At 44.6% G+C, this 17236-nt stretch overlaps 1 protein-coding gene across 1 annotated transcript in view; it reads right to left on the bottom strand.

The window, feature by feature from the left end:
- The window catches only part of Rora (RAR related orphan receptor A), a 744161-nt gene that overhangs the window by 231415 nt on the left and 495510 nt on the right, over positions 1-17236 (bottom strand). The window lies entirely within an intron of this gene.

Below are 17236 nucleotides of genomic sequence, written 5' to 3'. Positions count from 1 at the left end.
AGGAAGAGAGAGGATTTCATTAGGATGTGGAAGGAGGTGCGTGAGATAATGTATCTTCCACTGAGGAGAATCAAGAAGAAGGGGAGGAATATTTACTGCAAGAAAATGTTACTTTCTGTGCTAAAGCTGGAGAATACCCATGCTAGATGTCCGGTGCTGAGTCATTACCCAGGCCAGGCTTCTGTTGAGCTCACAACAGCTCCGTGGTCCTCCGTCAAGGACAGACCCCTGCCGACACTGTCAAAAAGACAATCAGCTGTGTGAATGCATGTGTATCTGTGTATTTGTGTGTGTGCAAGTGTATCTGTGTATGTGAGCAAACATGCTTATGAGTATGTGAATGTATGTGCACCTGTATGTATGTGCATGGATGTGTGCCTGTATGTGTTCAGTATATATTTGGGTGTACATATGTAAGGGTGTATGTGCAGGTATGTAGTATATGTATTTGTATGTGCATATGTGAATGTGTATGCAGGTATTGTGTATGTATGTGTATTTTTATGTGTATGTGCACATCCTTTTATGTGCATACATGTGTGTGCATGTATAGTGTATGTGCATGCAAAAATTAAAAAATTGTATGTGTAGCATATGTGCAGCGTAAGTGTGTACATATGTGTAAGCATATATTGGGTATGTATGTATATATTTGCATATGTATGCATATGTGCTTATATGTATAATGTCTGTGTGCATGTGCTATATGTATACTTGTGTGTGTGCATGTGTATACATGTATGTGTGTGCTAGTGTGAGATATTCCTGAGAGATGGTTAGCTGTGGAAAGACCTCACGAGCACTGCCCTGTTAGCATCCAATGCTTTTCTTCTTCGTCTGGTTCTTCGTGTGATAAATGAACTGTGAAGTTGAAAATCAGCTCCGCACTACACAGTACTAAGGAATTATTAACTCTAAGTGTGATAATGGTGCTGTGGTCATTTAAAAGTCTTATGAAAGGATCTGCCTCCGAGCATCTAGGGCTGAGACGGACTAGCTGGGGTTTCCACTAGGATGTTCTAACAAAACTGACAAATGTGCATACGTGGGAATCCAGGGTGGATGGAGTACAATGGTGAAATGTGGGTGGCAGCTGACGCAGAATGAGGGGCCCCCTGAAAGACTGCGTTACTGCATTTTCCCCTCAACCCTGGAGTGTTTTGGAAAATTACACAATCAAGTAAAAAAAATTTAAAAAAACAATCTAACTTCTAACAAACAAGGTTTCTTTTTTAAAGCACTAAAAATAGTTGACACAATGGCTCTGACTTCTGTAGTGGAATGTGAGGGAGAGGTGCAAAAGCCAGAGCAATAATTAATAGCCGATCCTGCGTGCATGCCATTAACCACAGCAGCTGCCGCAGACATCTTAATTTAAAGAGTTGGGGTTTGGGGAATCGTGGGTCTGCAAAAAGCTACGCCCTGCTGCTGCTCCACAGAGCGGTGCATAGCAGACCTTAAATTTTTAAACACAGCTTTCATGTTTTCGAGAGCTGAAAAGCCTTTGAAAAGCCAGCTTGTTAGGAAATTCACCTTGCAGAATTCCTACTTCAAGGATTGGTGGAGGTGCTTGGGTCTGGGCAGTTTTGATTTGGGGGTGGCGGGGTGGTTCACAGGTAGAAGGCATGGGTTGTATGCTCTAGAGAGACCATTTCTGGGTGTTTGTGGCACAGCTACACTGCAGTCATAGCTTTCAGAAATGTAAAATGTGCTAAGTTACTCGAGGGGCATTTATATTCCACAATCTTCCCACTTGGGCGGTTTCTTGTCCCTATTCCAGGCTCTGGGGCGGGAAAGCGTGCGCATGAGTGAGAGAGAGAGAGAGAGAGAGAGAGAGAGAGAGAGAGAGAGAGAGAAGCCAGTGGCCTCAAATGTAGCCTTCTTATCATTGCATATGACTATAAACCCCAGATGCTTCTTCTATGACAGAAGAACAACCTCTCACACCCACAGAAGGTCCTCTAGAATCCCTCCTATCCAGGACACCGAGCACATGGGCTGTGAGCAGGACAGCTGGTCTGGAAGGTCCTCATCACTCCTTGCACATCTCTTCCAGCTGTCACTTGTTTTGTGACTGTGATAAAACATATGTCAAAAACAACTTAAGGCAGGGAAGGTCTGGGGGTCCATCACAGTCCATCACAGTCCATCAGGTCCATTGCAGCCCATCACAGTCCATCACGGTTCATCATGGTCCATCAGGTCCATTGTGGTCCATCACAGTCCATCACGGTCCATCATGCTGGGAAGGTACAACAGCAGGACAGCGTGATTGCTGGTTATATTGTATTGGGTGTCCAGAAGAAAAGTGTGAAGAAGAGTGGCTCTTTCTCGTTGTTCTGCCTTTTTATTCAGCCTGGGATCACAGCCCATAGGATGCTGGCACCACCCATTTTCAGGGTGGGTCGAAAGCTCTTCTGTTAAACCTCTCTGGAAACACACTCACAGACATGTCCATAGCTGTGTCTCCTGGGTAATTCCGAGTCCAGTCAAGCTGGCAAAGAAGAGGGACCATCATCTCCTCATCTTTGTTTTTGAGACAGTGTCTCATATAGGCCAGGCTGGCCTCGAACTCATAGAGCTGAGGATGAACTTCTTATCCTTCTGCCCCCAGAGATTATAGGCTGGTATGCACAGTGTTGGGGACTGAACCCAGAGCTCCATGCATGCTAGGCAAACACTCTACCAACTAAGCCACACCCCCCCATCATTATCAATGGCAAATTTAACAATCCCCTGGGTACTTGCCTCTGTTCATCTGCTTGCTCCCTCTCCCCGCCCCCTTAGGGACTCTACATTGATGACTAAGTTAGTGAGAGTCATGGTATTCTATCACAGCATCCCATGAACTTGAGAACGAACACCTGCATCCAGACTGAACTTGACGGAAATGAAGCTAGCTGGCTGCACCGAGCAAGGTCTCCTATTAATTCCTTGAATTGATCCTGGTAATATTATAATCTGGTCCAGGAAAGCACAGGTCTTTACTCATAGTATCCAATTTGAATTTTTTTTCAACAATACTCTCGATTGCCTGTAAGAATGACTAATAACCAATGTCTGTAATTTCCCAGAGTTTGTGGGTAGGACTTTGATGGCTGTCTTTGTGTCTGAATCAGCTATATATCTCGTCTGGGGGCTTGCAAGTGTTTTCAGACACAATTTAACCAAAACCCCCAGTTTTCAGTTCAACTGGGACAACTTTGTGGCACTCGCAAACTTCCTTCCTCCCGCCCGCACACCGGATGGAGGGTCTCCCTGGAGGCTGCTTTCCCTATAGCACACACCATCCATCAAACAAACAGAAAAGCCAGAAACCTCCGACTGCAATCAATACAGGCACCTTTCCGAGGGAAAAGCGCCTTCGCTGTGAAGGTCACAGAATGAGTCAGGCCAAAGGAGAAGCAGATGCCACGGGTTCTTTGACTGGTCTCATAGAGAGATCAGCCTCGCCAGAATAATGACCTCATTAAGCTGAACTAATTGCCCAGGGGGAGGGAGAAGACAGGCCAAATTAACAGAAAATTTGGAAGGATCAAAATACAGTTTTGCGCTATCTTATATACGGTCTTAAGAGACGGATAAACACTCTGAGTCACAACCAGATAAGAGGAAATTCAACCACAATAGCCCGGCTCCTCTCTGAAGAGGGAGATTACGCTTCTGCAGCCATGCTCTCGCTTATGAGCTAACACACACATCCTTTTGGTCGACACTTAGATATTTGTACAGGACAGGTTCATTGAGTACTATTAGGTAGAAATCACAGCATGAAACGACACAGGAAAGGCAGGCACTGTACTCTCAAAGAACTTGGTAGATAGCTATTTCCTGTGTGTGTGTGTGTGTGTGTGTGTGTGTGATACACATGTATGTGTGGATGTGTCCACCTGTGCATGTGAGTGTGTAGGCCAGAGGTTGACTCTGGGGTCTTCTACCATCATTCTTTAACTCATCTTTTGACAGAGTGCCTCTCACTGAACATGGGACTTACTGTCTGGCTAGCCAGGGCGCTGTCTGTTCTTCTGTGCTTCTCTCCCATGGGTCACAACCATGTGCTTCCACACCCAGATGTTTTACTTGGGTTCAGGCGATCCAAACTCAGATCTTCATGCTTTCATAGCAAGCACTTTATCCCCTGTGCTCTCCCCAGAATCTTAAGTAGCTATTTCTTAAGTGCTAGTAAACTTGCAGGAAAAAAATAACTGCTAGAAATTATACTTATACTCTCTGTATATGGGTTATTTAAAATAAACAAATATGAGAAACACTTACATGTGAAGTTTTCTAAAACAGAGAAATCAGAGAACAGGATTGTTTATTAAAAGGGAAACCCTTTTTCAATCTGCACAAAATTGATTTCTTTGAAGGGCTGTCTCTACAAGAAGTGCTTTCTTCCTCCTGGAGGACCCTTCCTCTGAGCTGGTGATTCAGCTTACTGCAACACTCACCATGCGAAGCACAGTCAGCGCTTACCCGCATTCACTGACTTACCCAACCATCATTGTAGACTGGCCTAGCTGCTGGCATCTCAATATTCCCAGTTTCTCCGTCTTACTGAAGACCTATCACATTCATAACACCCTCTCAAGGTATCATTGCTTATTATTGACCTCCCTCTTGGCTCTATTCTCTTCCCTCTTAGTTTGCTAGGTACCACTTGCTGAGTTCTAAAATTCCAGGTAAATTCTATGTACCATCAGTAACACAGACAAGTTCCTCTTGCCACTCTCTGTCACCTCCTGACTTCCTGGCCTGGAGGTCCTGCCCATTTCTATCTCTCCCCGATGCTTCCTGCTTTTGCACACTGCCTTGGGCTAGCTTCTCTGTGAGCCTGTGCTGCATGCCAGATCCCTCAAGCAAGGCTGGACTCTGGTCATTGCTGGCTGGCCCTGTCCTGTGGTCATCCAGAAAGAATGCTGGAAACGAGGGCCACACCCTCAGCCCATGTGGCCCTTCTGTCTCTGATGACCATCTCCACTCAGCCCTCTTTCTCAACTTTCTCTATCTCACAAACAATATTAATTCCCAGTGAAGTGATCTGGGGACAGTAGAGCAGGTAGCCCAAAGCCCTAGATGTGAGTTTCCCATTGAGTTTAACTTCTCACCAATCTCAGCAAAGAGGAAACAAAACTAGCGTGCAAGAAGCTCCGAGCTGTCTGGGTTACCCGTCAGGCTGTGGAGATCTGCAGCAGCCTGCAGATACTTGAATTTCACCATTGTAGTGATGATATAATAATACATTGATGTCTTCTTAGGACACAAAGCTTCTTACCATAGGAATGGAGCCAAAGCAGATGATACCAAGACTAGATGAGATGAAAAAGCTTAGCAATTAGACATGAACCGATGATTGAACAGACGAAGTTTGTCTAGCAATAGCAGCTTCACTTAGTTTAGAGCAGTGGCTCTCAACCTTCCTAATGCTGCGACCCTTAAATACAGTCCCTCATGTTGTGGTGACCCCCGACCATAAAATTATTACATTGCTACTTCATAACTGTAATTCTGCCACTGTTGTGAGTTGTGATGTAAACATCTGCTATGAAGGATATCTGATGTGCAACCCACAGGTTGAGAAGCACTGGTTTAGAGGGACAGAGAGGTTGAAAGGTGTGCTGCAAAGAGTGAGAGGTAAGGCTCATTTGCTCCCATCAACCTGAGATTTGATACGTGTGTCACTCTATCAATTCATCTCATACAGGCACATCCATACACAGTGACCGTTTTCCTTGAAAATTCATGCACAAATTCTATTTTCTTTCCACATTTTCTCACTTGGGTCAGCATGGAGGGTCGAGGAAAAGTGAAGCAAAAAAGAAAGGAAGGAAGTTAGACTAGCTGGACACATTTTCATGTCTCTGTAAATAAACCAGCCTCCTTAAAGAAGGTGGACGTGAGTCATGAAAGAGGACATAAAGCTAATGTTTTTTCTAGTTCTTGCTCTGCCATGGATTTTTTTAGGTTTTGATGGTGTCTAAACACACAAAATACATTCAATGCTGAAAGTGTACAATTTTACATGAAACTTCGCAGCTTCTATTCCAAATGTCTATGCTAACTGTATAGAAGTTCATTAAGTTGCACAGGCTTTGGGTCTGGTTAATTTTGGTTCACAGTTTTTATTCATTTGCAAGTGTTGTCTTTATAGTAAGTTTATAAAATTAAAAAAAAAATAAAATAAGTGAAAAATCCCTAGCAAATAATTCTTGCTGGAACTTTGTATAACCAAACAACCATGGGTCAAATTTACAGAGGTTAGCAGGATGTAGGGCCATCTACAAGACCAAGTACCCACCCTGCCTTGCATGCATGTATGTGTTCATTCTTTAAAAAAAAATCCAGAAGCATTTATCCAGTGCGTCCTGTATGCAGGATCTCACTCTTGGGGCCTAGAGGCGACAAGAAGGACTATGGTAAGCTATTGGTCCACGAGGGAAAGTTTGGAGTAAATGTAGGTGTCAGGGAGCCTCAGGCACAGCAGAGACTAGCTAGAAGTGACGTGAGCTTTTGATGTTGTCTTTGTCACTTAGTTAAAGTCTAAAGGCATTAATTTTCTTGGGGCGCAGCAGATGTGTTCAATTTGACAGCATGCAATTTCCTTCCCCTCCTTCGTTTTATTATACCTGCCTTTATTTTCTTTCTACCTTGATTCATTCGTTGACTTTTAAGTCTTGTGACTCATTGTTAGAAGCCATGCCATTTCTCACCTGGGAGTAAAGAGGTTTACTTCTTAAAGAATGCATACAGTTACCTAGATAAGTCTTAAGAAACCAAAATCGTAACTTTTATTTTCAGATGGGGGAGCATTCACTGAAGATGTGTGTCCCAGGCACCAGTTTTCATATGGGGGTTCACTGAAATGTGTGTCCCAGGCATCATTTTTTACATGGGGGGTGTTCACTGAAGGTGTGTGTCCCAGCACCATCTAAGCACCCCTTTTATTTATGACTCAAAACATTTTTTTTTTTTTTGAGATCAGTATACTTCTCTCCAGCAAACTTGAGGAAAAGGGAAGCTCTGAGGAGTGAGCAAGTTGAGAAGGCCAGATCTGGAAGCACACAATGATTGGGAATGTGCTGCACGGTTCCTGCAGGATCTGCAGTACTGTGGGGCTGTGCAGGGGATGGAACCCCTTGCTGTCTAGTCCTACTTATACGGCTTTCCTTGATGTTTCACTTACGGTTCTTGTTTGTTTGCTTGTTTTGATGTATCCTACTTCATCTTTGGGACTTCAATACCAGTCCCATCTTCTCTGCGGCCCCTCTCTGACCCCATAGGACACCCCTAGGCTAGCATATGACTCTGGAGGGTGATACCTGAAGCAAAAGCTGTGGCCTTCTCCCTCTCAAGGTGTCAGTGGCTAGAACACGCATGAGTCATGGCAGAGAGCTAATCAAAACTGGTGTGGTTTGGTTGAATGAACATCACTTTCTTATGAGCACTGTGCTTACTACCTTCTCAGAGGTCTCAGCTCCAGCTCCTCATGCAGATTTTTGCCCTTTTAATTATTTTTATGCGTGTGTGTGTGTGTGTGTGTGTGTGTGTGTGTGTGTGTGTATGTGTGTGTGTGTGTGTGTTGCCTGCATGTATGTCTATATGCCATTTACATTTTGGAACTGGAGCTACAGGTGGTTATGAAGCGCCATGTGGGTGCTGGGAATGGAACTTGGGTCCTCTGGAAGAACAGTCAAGTGCTCTTAACTGCTGAGCCATCTCTCCAGCCCCAGTACTGACTTCATGACATCTCTGTAGCTTCGTTGGCTCGTCTGGATAGTTCTACCTATCTAAATGACACCCCTGAAACTGAACAGCTCCATGCAGTTAGGCTTTATCCAACAGAAATGAAACACATCTTGCTTGAGAATAAGGGCTTCCTGATCAGTTATAAACCCCATGGGTTCCATCTAGCGGATCCCACTCAGTGGACCCACATTCCAAACTGAAAGTCTGCCCTCCCTAACCTGCACTGACCGGGTCTTTTTCTTCTTCTGTTTCCTATGCTCCTATTAGTTGGGGTATTTATTTCCCGTGTGACTTACTCCCGTGTGTCCTTGAGCCCAACAGTTACTTAACTCTCACAGAGTCCATTCGCCGTCCCATGCTTTTGCCTCCTGGGAAAATTTCTAAACAGGAAATCATAGTGACTTGTGCCTTTTGGGATCCTTCCCAAAGTCTGCCACTCAAGGACTGGTTCCATGATGAGCCAGAAAGCGATGGGAATTGTCAAAGATCACACCCTCAGAGAAATCTAATGTCTTATACTGAGTCACTCATATGGTAGATGGAAGGACACTGTAGACAAGAATCCAGGCAGAACTGGAGAAGCCCTGGTCACATAGGAAAGACAGAGGGGTCACACAGTCAGAAAGACAGGGGGTGGGGATAATGACAGAGAGAGTGAGGGTAATGTTGGTGGGTAGTGAATGGTGTGTGTGTGTGTGTGTGTGTGTGTGAAGGGGTCATAGTTCCAATATCACAATCCAGGCAAAATGTTTTAAGCACTTGATTTTATTTAATCATTATGACAACCCTCAAATACTAACTTAATTATTCTTTATTTGACCCGTAACTATCATGAGGCTTCAGGAATGTGTGTAACCCAGCCAGGCTCCCACAGTTAGCAGACGGTGGGACTGAAATATGACTCCTCAAATTTTCTTTCTTCCTCTGTATGGCTTCCAAGAATTACTCCGTTCTTCTGATTGCTGTCCTCTTTCTGCAAACTGGGTGGATGTGGTGTTTACATATGATGGGTATGGCCGGGCCAGGTCCCTGAGTGTCTCGCTCTATCACTTTTGGCCTTCTTCCTCTCAGGCAGAGTCTCTCCTAGAACCCGGAGCTCAATGCTTTCTGTCTAGGTGGGCTGGTCAGCGAGCTCCAGGATTCTCCTGTCTCCACCCTCCCCAGCTCTGAGTTTACAGGCACGACTGTCACACAGTTGCTGGGGATTTGAACTCAGATCTCCATGCTTGTGCGGTAAGTGCTCTCACCTCTGAGCCACTCTCGCAAGCCCTTCCCTTCCAGTCTTAACTGCATGCACTGGCCAGGAGGACCCCCCACGTCAGGCTCAGAAGAAAAGGTGGTCAAGTGGGAGGCGGGACCGGAAGGCTCATACACAAAAGGGTGCATGCAGCTTTTTGTGTATTAGCCGGGGAGGGTGAGGTGGACTGTTCACATTTCTGCTTCTCTTGGGACTGTAACAGAGAAGAGGGTGAATGTTCCCAGCAGGGTCACCAATGACCAGTCTGGGGTTATCTACTGTATTACAGGACAGTCTGCCATGTCTCAGAACAGAACGGGGCAAGTTCATACGGGGCCTTCCGCTGAGAGGAAAGTTGGCTGAGGGAAGGGCGGCTGGCTTATCCTCTCATGCCTTCTGGAAAGTCAGCAGCTCATCATCTCTTCAAAGCCCAGGCCTAGACAGGCCCTCAGTCTTGCTTAGGCCCGGGCCCAGCCTGGAACGTCCTCTGCAGGTGGCTCCCTTGGGGCTGTGGGTGCCCTGCTGTGTCTGGGGTTAGGGGAAGCTTCTGATGTTCAGGGAGATGAAAACGGTCTTTGGGCAAGCAGGGGGTTAATAGCTCATAAAATAAAACCCTCTAACACAAAAATGTTATTTTAATTGTATTACATTGAGGAGCCCTGAGGGTCGTGGGGTAGATAATCAAAAAGGACAAGGAGGAAATTAAAAAAGGGAAGAAGGCAATCAAAAAGGCCATTTAGGAGAGCCCCTTAATCCTCCATAGAAAGAACACTAATTATACCACAGAACCTCCTTATAATTAACCCTGATATAAAGTGCCTTTTCTGAGCAGTAATAACTTCCATATTCGCAATCGTTTTGATCACAAACTCACAAACAGTGGCTCTCACAGGTTGGCTGGGCTCCTTCTCCAGCCAGCCTGGAGATCACCCTGCCCTCCATGGGTACAAAGACAAACAGGTCCGCTCCGCCAACACTTGCCTGCTTTCACTTGATGGCTTCCTTGGCAGGAGTCGCATGCAACTCCGCCACCCTCGTGCCTCCCTTCCCTGCCTTGTGATTACTTCCTTCTGCAGTTTCAGACTTCCCCAGGAGCTGGGAAATGCCCTTGTAGCAGACCCCACTCAATTCCCAACAAAGCTCCCAGATGCAGACAAGCAGACTCAAACCCATTCAAAATAAGAGTCCCGCATTCCTCTTTGAACAGCTGATCCTGTCCGAACCCAAGCTTCCCAGTTGTCAACTAGAAAACTCCAGGCCCACAACCAACCCTAAAGAGGCTCCAGACAGTAATGGATCCAGGTGTCTAGGGCTTTGCTGGGGAGAAAGCATAAAAGTAAAGCCATGGGGACCAGTGAGTACTGAGAAGGGCCCGAGACAGACTTCGGTGACTTTTTCTTTCTTTTTCAGTGGCCTGAAAGTGAAAACAATCCACCCCTGTCCTCACATGAACCTAACATCGCTCTTATCCCACCTGTAAGAGAAAGAGCTGCATCTCTGATCCCATGAGATCCCCGGGGAGATAGTCTCAATGGGGGCCCTGCCTGCCAAGTGAAACTCTAGGAGAGGTGCAGGTCACTGGTGACATTCAAGGTGGGTGTGCCCCGGGGGCATCTGTCCCCCAAGCCTGCACTCTTAGACCTGTGCTTATCCCCTCCCCACAAAGCCACAGCTTTGAAAGGACAGTCTATTCACAGCAGCTAGAGCCCCCACTGCCCTTGGATGAGGGGAGCCAAGGCTATCTGAGCACCCAGCCAGCGGTTTTCCTCTGGATCAAAAGAGCAAATGCCAAAGGAATTTTTCCATTTTCTCTTGCATGCTATTGCAACTCAGACCTCATTTCTACGTCCCATCGGGTGATTATTTTTTTATGGAGAATGTGGCAAGATAAAAAGATGCTTCCTTTCTTACTTTAAAAACCAGAATCTGTAACCCAGAGACAAATACTCTCTCATTCAGTCACATGAGTTAAGGCTTGGCAATGTGCCCACCCAACTTGGACCAGGCAATACATAGTAGGACCTTTACTGCCCTGGCTTTTGTAAGGACTAGATTGTTCTTATTAAATGATCTATTTGCTTGACCAGAAAGCTACATTTCATTAATACTCACAAACACAGGGTGTTGGTTCATTTGCACACTTTAAAATACCACTGCTAAATAAATCACTTCATCCAAGACATGTAGAGACACACGATGCATTTACGAAGTACAGTTTGCTAAAGAGAAAGTTAAAAAGCTGTGCTAACTCTTCTAATTCATTCATTAATGCAACTATATGTGAAACACTATTCGTCATTCACCCCTGAAGAGAAGGCTGGCATAAGACCTTGCCCTCAAGAAACTTCTAGACTGACAATGATATGTAATTAGAGTGCAATCCGTAAGCAAGGAGTAGATTGAAAACCACTCACAAAGTGAGAAAGTGGTTCCCCAAGGTCTCTCCTTGAACGATGCCATGTGAACAGAGCCAGCACTTGCTAGCTGCCCGTGTGGGATACAGACAGCTCCCTTTGGTTGGGGCTTTCCCTCTGGGCTAAAGGTTGTCAGCACAGCAGGAGCTGGAAGCCAACACACTTCTGGCAGATTCTAGCTTCTGACTCTACTTCCCACTTATGTCGTGAGGTATGGATCCTCACTTTGGGCTCCCTCTCAGATTTCCCCACCTCCTACTCTAGCTAACTCTTGATTTTTCTGTCCCATCAGAACACTACTTCATGGAAGTGCCCGTCGATGCCATGAGGAGATAGTGCCCGTCAATGCCATGAGGAGGTGCGCTGTTACATGGAAAGGCTTTATCCTCCATTCCTATATACTGCAGTGGGGTCTATTGGGGGATGAGTCTTTAACCAAAGAAGCTGGAATCAGGAGTCCTGGGTAGGAGTCCCACATTGGTCACTCCCTATGGTAAAGGTGGGCAAGCTCATTTAGATATTGGGCCTACAACTTCTTGGTAAAATTCAACAGTGGCCGTCTAACAATGTTGTGAGCCTGTAATACATAGTTCAAAGCTCTAAGGAGCTGGGCAAAGCTAATAGTTTTAATATTTATTTTATTATTTTAATTATGTGTATTTGTTGTTTTGTGTGTTTATGTGCATGTGTGTGCAGGTACCCATGGAAGTGTATGTGTATACATGCTGCTGTGCACATCTGGAGGTCAGGACACAATTTATCAGGAGTTAGTTCTTTCCATCATGTGGGTCCCAAGGATTAAATTCAGGTCGTCAGGCCTGGTAGCAAGCACCCTTACCCACTGAGCCATCCTGTGGGCCCAGGGACAGGATTTTCTAACATCTTACCCCTTTTCTTTAAAACCAGATGCTAACACTAGATTTAGTTTCAACATTTAAATAAAAATGACTAGATTTCCTCTCTTCTTGTGACATCAAGAAACAGAAGTATGAGCAACACTGAATCAGAGTGGCCATTGTATGACCTTTGTATGTATATTTATTATATATATGTTTATATTTAGCTTATATTGTATCTATTGTATATGTGTATATATTACACACATAATTTCTTAGTTATGTATTATATACACCATGAATATATATAATAATACAGTATATATAAATATACTGTATAATTATATACAATATATATTATATTATATATAAATACATAAAATAATAAATATTAGATTTTTATTTATTTCTCATCCCACTAGAAAAAAATAAAACCAGAAAGGAGCACTTTTCATAGCCACTGGTTTCATGTGAGTTGACACGGAATGGGGCCTGAAACGGAAGATGCTACAAGGTCTTTCTCTGTAACAGAAGATGGTGCATGTCCCAAGTGCCTGCAGGACTCCTGGGGATGTCTGCTAGCAGCTAGATCCTCTGACCATAAGAAATGTTGTTCCCAGGGCTGGGGAGATGGCTCAGTGGTTAAGAGCACTTATTGCTCTTACAGAGGATGAGGGTTCAGCTCCCAGCATCCACATGGTGAATCATAATCTCCCGTAACTCCAGTTCCAGAAGATCCAACATCCTCTTCTGATCTCCTTGGGCACTGAATGCATGTGTTGCACTTACACACATGTAGACAAAGACTTATACACATGCAATAAAAATTTAAAATGCCATTTGCCTCTAAATATTTTAATATGGTCCAATGGTCTTAACCTTTTAAGGATTGAACTATTTTGTGGTTACCTTCTAATTTATGCAAACTATTCTCTCCTTCAACTATTAAATGTAATAGGTGCTAGCTGTCAATAAAAAAAAAAAAAAGATGTGAAGAGTACACACACCAAAAACCCAGAAATCTTTTATTTCTCCTACATCTCCTTTCTCTTGTCTCTTGCAAGGTAAACTTTTAAATCAAACTTCTAGGCTACTTTTAAAGTTTCACATATCTTCTTCAATATGTATATGTGTGTGCATTCACTTGTGTTTTTCTTTGACAATATTCTATACAGTCTCTTTATGTTACTTTTTAACTGCTGAACACAGAAGAAACAGAAAGGAACATTATAATCTGAATTGCTATGTCACCACAAAACCCCAAGTTGTCTGTCCAGACTGGTCTTGAGGTCCCTATGGCCCAGACTAGCATTGAGTTCCTGATGCTCCTGCCATAGCCCTTTGGCTGCCCAGATGTGTCTTGCTAAAAATGTGACATATATTGAGGTTCCAGCAAGTAGAGAAAGCCAGGCTTGCTAAGCAATGGGGAATATGGGCACGTGAGCAGTTGACAAGAAAAGGTCCAGGCATGCTCCAGGCTTCTGGTTTCAACAGCAGAAGCCCATTCCACCACCTAGATATTCTCCTTAAACAGATGTTCTAGGAATAAGCAACAACTTTGGTAGATGCTGCCTTTTCCAGAAAACATGATTTGAACGGAGCATAGTGAGTGTTCCTGTGGGGAGAGGCCTCAGACAGGTGCAGAGAATTAAGGGGAAACTCAGAAGAAAATAAGTTGGGGTTCCAGGTTGCTGAAGAATCATCTGCCCAGAAATAGTACCAATGGCTGAGAGCAAATTCTAACTTCATATGAGTAATATATATATATATATATATATATATATATATATATATATATATATTTGTTTTGTATCCCAGATTGCCCTCAGCTCCCTATATAGCCAAGGATAACCTTGAACTTCTGATCCTCCTGTCTCCACCTCCAGAATGCTGGGATTACAAGATGTGTATCACCATGCCTAGTCTGTAGAGCGGACAGTTGCACCCAGGGCTTGTTGTATGCTAGACAAGCTCTCTACCTAGTGAGTGCCGTCTAACTATCTTCTTATTTTCTGTCCTTTTTTCTAAGGTAGCTGGTTTCTTTCCTGAGACTCCAATGGAGGCAGATTAGCACAGGCACAGTCATTCCTCCACCCCTGATAGGGTAGACACCACTTATCAACTGTGGTATTCTTTCCCATTGAACCAGGACTTGTCCTCTGATTTCTTCTACACTCAGCACTCCAGGCAGTCACCACCAGTTGACCATAGTTGGTGAGATCCAGCTTGTCATTTGGTCTTGGAGTCACCAAGACCATTATTACCAACTATGAGTTTGAATTTCACAAGTCAATTTGAATTGCATAAGCCTAAAGTTGCTGTCTGGGTTCTTTTTCAGCCAAGTGTCAGCCGAGGAGGCCACAACCCAGGGAAAAAGGGCGGTCCCTCTAAGCCATCGCACTAGGATCCTTCCACACCCTACCAGAAGCTCTGAGGAGGTGAAGGCTTTGCTTCCCCAGAGTGTGAGGGGGCGTCCAAAGCAGTAAAGTATCACATGCAGTTTTTGTTTGGTTGGTTTGATTGTGTGTGTGTGTGAGTGTGTGTGTGTGTGTGTGTGTGTGTGTGTGTGTGTGTGTGTATGTGTTTGGCAGGGTCTTATATACAGTGTCCAAGAGAGGCCTTTGCTACTCACTATGTGGCCCAGGCTATCCTTGGCTTCCTAAGTGCTGGGATTATTAGTATGAGCTATCATTCCCAGCCTACAACATAAAGTACAGCAAATATCAAGGAAGACAGATTCCAACAGGAAAAGGATGTGAGCTTTAAGATGATTGTTTATATATGCTGGCAGGGTAGAGGGTAGGTGAGGGTGAGCCAGCATCTTCCAAGTCCCTGAGAGGTGGCAGAGGGATGGGGCAGTATAGAAACTGGTTCAAGATTATTCCCCCCTGTGGCAATTCTCAGCAAGCAGCCAGCCTCCTGGGCCCTCAACTCACTAGAGAACCTAACAGCTTGTTTCAGAAAGTTTAGAAGAGTTTCAGTGTTAAAGGTATATTCCTTAGAAAAATCAAGGAAATGAAAACACACATGTACACACCCCACCCCAATACACACACACACTACTACCACCACAGCCTTAATCTCATTTAGTCAGGTGGGTTTAACTTCCAGGAGAAGGCTGAGAGTGAGCCAATACCTCTAATCTGAGGGTACATTTCTGTTCTATCTCTCTCTCTTCCCCTTAAACCCACATATTCTCATCACTTACCCCCTCCCCATTCTTATGCACCTTATACATGAACACTCCCCCCCCACATTTACAGGCGTGCATGCATACCTGTGCATACATGTGCCTCCTGTCCATATGAGTAAGTACACTCTCTCTCACATATACACTTCCTTACTATCAATTCCCAAAGAAGCAGACCCTCTCCCTCTGCACTCTTACTATCCTAAACAAAAACGGCCTGCATTTGATAGAAATATCCTTTGTCTAAAGGGACAGTCTCATAAACACTAGGCCCTGGGGACTGTGTGGCAAATAAGTTCACACCTGCTCCTCTGCTGGCCCCTTTATTGCCCAAATGGTATTAGCCTGCTCCTCTGGAGGAATTGTGGCTCAGGACTTTTATAAGCAGTAGACTCAATTATGCTTCTTATGAGCTCCCTAAACTTGGAAATAGAGCTAAATAAGGAAATGCATTAGTCAAAGTCCTCTGCAACCTCCTCTTTCTCAGTCTCCCCCACCTTGCCTTCTTGGGGTGATTTCTTTGCATTACTGAGATTGCCAAATGTGGCAACCATAAACAGGGGCTGTATTGAGAGAAATAGAAGAAAGCAAGGGGACAAATGTCAGTCCTAGCGAGGTCCCCATGGCAAGGAGGGTGGTGCCTATGTGGCCACTAAAACACGAGCGAGAAAGTAGTCCTGCTGTGAAACTTGAGGGAAATAACACATATCACAGCTCTTCAAATTTTTAACTAAAATGAAAATAGTAACGTTGCCAGTGTTGGGGGTTTACTGAGGGTATCCCCAAAGAATGAGCAGTAACAAGGAAAAAAGACGACTATCTGAAAAGCCGATCTATGCAGACACCTTACAGAATCTTCTAGAAGCAAAATTCAGTTGGAATCTGCCTAAATTTACAAACACATTAAAAAAAAAAAATCAAGGGTGTGTGAATGTGTGAGAATGCAGTCTGGCCATGAAGGCAGATAGGAAGGAGGACCACAGAGGCACACATGAGCAGTCCCTCTAGAGATTTAGGAGGCCTGGGGTCTAATCCACTGCTCCCAGCGGCTGGGAAGTGGACTAGTTTTGTGCACACTCAGTTATCTGCACATGGATGGGAGTAAGGGAGGAAAGAAAAGAGCAAAGGAAAAGCAGATGATGAGAAGAAAGAGCATGGGATGGCCATGGAGCAGGCTTGTTAGCCCTTTAGTGTGTCCCCGTCCCTGAGATGAATAACTGCAGCCTAGCCTAAGTCTTAGCATTGTCTTCCAGCTATAGTCTGTATACCATGGCCCCTAAACCAAGGTTCTCCAAGAGTGATCTTCAAACCAGCAGCCTCAGTGCTACCTGGGAAATTTGCCAGAAACTCAAACTTGGGTCCCTAATCAGAGACCTAGGGGTGGGGACCCAGCAATTTGTCTGTGAACTAGCTCTCTCAAGTGAGTCTGACCTCTGATAAAGGTTGAGAATTACTTCCCTAAACACTAGCCAATTGCCACATCTGGAATTCCCCTAAAGAAACAGCTGGAGAGCACTCTCTTCTTAAGCAAGCACGGGAGTTTTATACATCAGGTTTTATACATCAGTGTTGGCAGCTTGGGGGATCTGAGGCTGTCCTCACCTCTGTGAAGTGCAGAGGCAAGGTTTTCAGTCTGAGGGGCTGAGTGCTGGTCTGTGCTCACAGGAGAGGCACAGACGGGATGGTCCCATGGCTGGTGTTCACTGGATCCTGCCTTCACCTTGCACTGAACATCGCCATCTCCGTTTTCAAACACTTCAAAAAAAGTAGATGTCCACAATTTGATAAATATTCCCATGCCTTAGTAATATGC

Source organism: Peromyscus californicus, unplaced genomic scaffold (genome assembly GCF_007827085.1).
Source record: "Peromyscus californicus insignis strain IS unplaced genomic scaffold, ASM782708v3 Scaffold_11__1_contigs__length_118956290, whole genome shotgun sequence".
Taxonomy (NCBI): Eukaryota; Metazoa; Chordata; class Mammalia; order Rodentia; family Cricetidae; genus Peromyscus; species Peromyscus californicus.
This window is presented reverse-complemented; position numbering and strand designations above follow the sequence as displayed.